Here is a 5400-nt window from a genome sequence, read left to right as displayed (position 1 = left end):
GGCTTTCGGGAAGGTTCGAGAGCAATGTGACTGCGAGGATGACAACACAAGTAGCCCCATCACAGGTATGACAACCATGGTAACTGAATCTTCTTGGAAGCTTCATCCAGAAAGCCACGGGCCAGGGGTTTGGCTGTTCCTGCAAGCAGCAGTGGACACCTTTCCCATAGACCTACCGATGGTCACGGTCCATCAGCAGCAGTTAACCCTCAGTGATGTTTCTGCACTCCCCGATCCAAGCCATTCCCATCTCATCATCAAAATGAGGCCAACGGCATACACCATAACCACTGGAAGTCAAAGCTGGCACCAGGGCTGGGAGAGCGCCTTCTGCATCCTCTTATCTTTGCCAAGGCAATCACATTAATTCTGTGAACAGCTTGCCAAGTCAGCCAGCCTAGTAAACTCTCCTGCCTCCTTAGAAGAAAAAAAAAATCTAGACATTCATATTGGTTCGTATTGTTTTTCTCCCCTTGGTGTGATCTTGGGAATCTGGCCAACGAGGCTGATGGCTGTCGTCTGGTGATGCCATGCAAAGGCTGGAATAAGCTGACATTTCCCGTTGCTGGGCTGCCACGCCGAAGGGCCAAAGCAAACACTGCTGGGGCACTTTGGATCTCAGACTGTTTTTGTCTCTTTCTCTTCCTTCTCTTGCTGCAGTCCTCGGGTCTTCTCACCTCTGTTTCTCAGTCTGTCCTGGGTGGGTGTGCGGCACAGGGGTCGGATGACAGTACTGCCTTCCAGCCGCCCAAGGACCGAGAGAGCCTTGAGAGCAGGGCAGACCGAGGTGTGATGCTGGCTTTGTTCTGAGCGCAGAAGGGAAACGTTGGCTGGAAGGATTTCCTGTGGGATGGAGCCGCAGTTTTAGGAGGAAGCCTAAGGCTTTTTTGTTTCAGCCCTCTTGTTCCCTTTAATCCAAACATACAAGAGAAAAATTCGAAGTGCTGAACCTGAGGAAGTAAACGTTGGAAATAAGGAAAGTAAGAAAAATGAAAGGCACTCTCAGTTGGCCTAAGCCTGTATTTGTAACTTTCTTATGACTTTATAATCAGTGATGGATCATAACTTCAGACCACTGAAATGAGAACCCTATGGAAGAATTTTATTTTTATTTGTAAGGCAGAGAGACAGAGTGTGAGATACAGAGAGAGAGAAAGTCAGAGAGGGAGGGAGAGGTATCTGCTATTTGGTGGTTAACTCCTCAGGTTCCTTCAACAGCCAGAGTTGGGCTAGACCAACACTAGGGACACAACACAGGTCTCCATGTGGGTGACAGGGAGTCAAGTACTTGAATCATTACCTACTGCCTCCCAAGATACACATTAATGAGAAGCTGGATCGTAAGTGGAGCCAGGACTCTATCCCAGGCACTCCAATAAGGGATATGGATATATGAAGCCTGTCTTAACTGCTGTATTAAATTCTTGTCCCATAGAAGAATGGACAGGCATGTGTATGCCCACTTCGTGGACAGTAAACGGTGCCACTAGCTTTGGGCAGGGCATGGCCAGCACAGACCTCCGCAGCAGCCCGGTACAACAGCTCTCTAGGATCAAACTTTTTGCTATCTGCGTGCACCAGCATCAGAAAAAAACGCTGTGCTCTGTGTGCAGCGGGAGGTGGAATGAGGTGTTTAATGAAATAGACAGAAAATCCAGAATGTCACTTTCTGCCCAGGTTTCGAGCATAGCATACCTACTATATAACATCCTAGCCAAGGACTTATAACCCTAAAATACAAACAACTACATTTTCCTTCAACACTTTCACCAAAGTGCTTTACAGAGGATGTTCAGATTCTTCTGAATCTCTCACTTGGCTTCTGTCCTCTTTTTTTGTGCCTTTCCAAGTGTCAGGAAATATATTTATTTTTATTGCAGTGAGCAATGAATATTTCTGAGACTATATGGATCACTAATTTTCTCTTGAGGATCCATTTTCCCAGAACTAATTGAATCTGACTCCTTCCTCTGTGGCTGCCTCAGGAAATCTGGTTTTGCTCAATGTAGCAGCGTCAACTTGGTAACTGGAAAACTTGTGTGCTAATAATACTGGACAGTTCCTCTAAATTTATGGTCTAGGCTTCAATGAATCTTAAAAATTAGTTTTCATATGGTTTTGATGGAGCAACAAACTAAAATGGCCAAAGGGTCCAAGCAAGTAATGTAAAATATTAGGGGAATAAGTTACACATAAAAGATATAAAATACTTAGCAGCAAGTTTTATAAACAGTAGACAGGGAATCCACAGAGAGGCAGATATTGAGTTTTGATTTCTTCAAAGACCTACAGAGATGAGGGAGAACCCTAATCCCAGGAGCAGGGAATTGATAAGAAAGGGGCTGATCATGAGCCATGGAGAACATGTTCATGAAGTGGCCACAGAGCTGGAAGGAACTGGATACACTGGCCAGGCAACACAGCAGACCAGATCACAGGTACCAGGCCACTGCATGAAAGCAACCAGAATTTATTGATGATAGAGCCTTGAAAACCATGTGGAAACTGACTGCTGGGCTGTGGATCTTGAATCTGATCATCAAAACAGACATCTGAGTAGGGGTGGGTGGCAGAGCAGCAGGATGTAGAACACTGAGCTGTCAGTCATTTTCACATTCTACTGTATGAGTGGGGGTGGGGGGAGTGAAGCAGATGCATTTTTACTGTGTCTATGGTCTTCTTATTGATAGGTCTTAAGTATTTATAAAAATGAATGTGAATAGAGATAAGAAAAAGGGAAAAGCAACTACTCAGGTTGGTATTTCATACACAAATAAGATATTGCTATGTGCACATCCCGCAGGCTAGCAAACTCAGGATAGCCCAAATAAAAACATCTCTCAATCTACCCTTCAAAATACAGCCATAGACTTGGTTAATGATACTGCTACCTAATTAATCAATCAAGCCAGATGCCCAGAATTCATTCATGATTTCTCTTATCTATTTCTGTAGCCACCACCAAGTCTTCCTGGTTTAATCATCTGAACTCTTCCGGAATTCATTCTTTCCTTCCTATCTGCCTGCCAAAGACTTGGCCTTAGAATGTCTCACACAAGTGACCACAACACCATCTAACTGATGCACCTGGCTGTATGTCTCTCTCTTCTAAATCCATTAAATATCACTGGTCTATTTAAACACAATGTTGATTATATTTGTCTCTTCTGAAAGTTACCTTAATCTTTTTACTAATCACCTACATGTCACAAACTAAGTGCCCAATAAGCTTAGTACATCAGAACACTATATGTTATCTGGTCTGGGACAAACAAATGAGTAAGATATAGAAAATTTGCACCCTAAAGAAAGTATTGATTAATTGGCTTACATTAATGTTAAATACTTTCAACAATCAAAACATGGTTTTGAGAGTGGAGCAGCAAGTCCACATACAAGGAAGAGAGTCCTACAGTGCAGATGTCTGGTCAAGTATTCATGTTCAGAAATATAAAGTTCTCCTAAAATTCAATTTTAGAAACAGTCAACCTAGCAAATAAAACAGGCAAAACACAAAGAAGTGTTAAACAACGAAGACATCTCAATGGCCAATACAAACATACAAAGGATCGCAAAAACACAGTGAGTTGATTCTATCTACTTTTCAGAATGTCTAAGATGAACATTTCAGACCATGCAATGGAGCCTCTAGAACAGGATGAATACAATGTTGGTAGAAAATGTAAATTGGCACAGAAACACCTTTGCCAAACCATTGCCTGGTGGTGTTCTGTAATCTGAGTGTACTCGTAGACATGCCTTATGACACAGCCATTCTATTATAGCTGCACCCAAAATAGATGTCATAAAAATATGTATAGGACAGGCCTCGCCCTGAGGCTGTGGTGGTAGCAAGTGGATGGCAGCCCTGCAGGTGCTGGAGCTGTAGAGCTGCACTGGCGGCACGCACCACATACTGAGAGAAAGCAGTGTTCTTGCACAAGCGGTGGCTGCAAGTGATGTGAACGCCATCGCTAGGGAAGTATACCAGTATAATTTTCCCCACACACAATGATGAGCCAAGGCCATTGAATTCGTTCCTTCTGGCACTGTACTGGAAGGATCTCACAGCTTCTCTTTCATTATGATTTTAATGAGCCCTCCCAGTCAGCCATTCACAAGAATTAGCCTTCAGGGTAATATGACTGGTCCAAGAACCAGTAACTTATATATTGTAGATTTTTCTCCCCAGATTAAAAAATCTCCAAACATTCCATTAAGGAATGTTAAGGGTTTCAAGTGTCGTCTACAAGAGCTTTATTGATACAAACAATAAAAAACTGTGGCTTTCAGCACCAAGAATTTTTATTATCTGCAACCTCTCTTGGCATTCCAAATTGAAGGCTGCTGTATTTTCTTGTTGTAAAACATCAGTCAGAGCTCAGTTCCCTGGTCTGGAACTGGTGGAGTTCCCCAAAATTGAACATGAACATATATAAAAATATGCAATCCACAGAAAACTGAAGAAAAGGAAATCCAATCTGGTATCTGTTTTGGTAGCAACATGCAGCGTTCTGGAGAAGATATGATTCTTTTAAATCTTGAAACTGCAGAAGAAATTGAAAGGAATGTCAACAGCACAGAGATCTCTCTGTGCAAAGGCTGAAAGATTTTTCTTGAATGTGACATTGATATAAATCAACAATTTTTACCAGAAAGTGACTGCTCCTTAGATATTGTTAAGACCACTTAGATATTGTTAAGGTCCACTTGCTTTACCGAAGGTTAAGGAAGCCACATGGAAGGGACAGGATCTGTATTACAGACCAGAGAGGATGTGCAGATTGAGCCTATCTACAATTCGCTTCCCAATTTGCCACAAGAAGAGGAACGTTGTCAATGCTTACACTGCAATACCTCACTCCTAGAGAAAGGGCAAAGCTTCTTGGATTTCCTCCAGAGTTCAGATTTCCTGAGAAGGTACCAAGTGAGGCAGCGTTGTCATCTACTTAGAAATAGTCTCAATGTGCGTGTAGTAGCTAAACTAATCAGGACGCCGCGTGAATGATTTTGAAGTAACTCTGAAAGATAATCACGGTATCCATTCAGGTAGAGATAGTGATTCTAAAATTGTTTGAAAATAATTCTGATGAAATTCAACTAAACTATTTCAAGCTTTCTTTGATAAAAAATTTGGAATTCATCACAAAAATATCAATTTGTTTCCTTGAATTTATATTGTATTCTGTGAAGTGCAAATTAATGTTATGCTTATGGAAAGTATATTTTCATATAAAATTGTTAAATATATGTGTGAAATACTATCTAGAATTTTATGGCTTAAATAAATTCAGGAACATTAGAGTTTTAATGTAAACATGAATATTTTATAAATTGTCATAACAGACATAATACAATGAAACTGAAACATTGTATATCTTCATATGTTAATTAAAGGTT

The 5400-nt window shown here is 41.3% G+C and overlaps 1 pseudogene; it reads left to right on the top strand.

The window, feature by feature from the left end:
• The first annotated feature begins 3859 nt into the window (after positions 1-3859).
• Positions 3860-5008, top strand: LOC133765539 (tRNA (cytosine(38)-C(5))-methyltransferase-like; annotated as a pseudogene).
• Positions 5009-5400: the final 392 nt, after the last annotated feature.

The sequence above is a fragment of the Lepus europaeus genome, chromosome 8 (genome assembly GCF_033115175.1).
Source record: "Lepus europaeus isolate LE1 chromosome 8, mLepTim1.pri, whole genome shotgun sequence".
In the NCBI taxonomy this organism is placed as follows: Eukaryota; Metazoa; Chordata; class Mammalia; order Lagomorpha; family Leporidae; genus Lepus; species Lepus europaeus.
The sequence above is the reverse complement of the archived record's forward strand: the minus strand, read 5'-3'. Positions and strand labels throughout refer to the sequence as shown.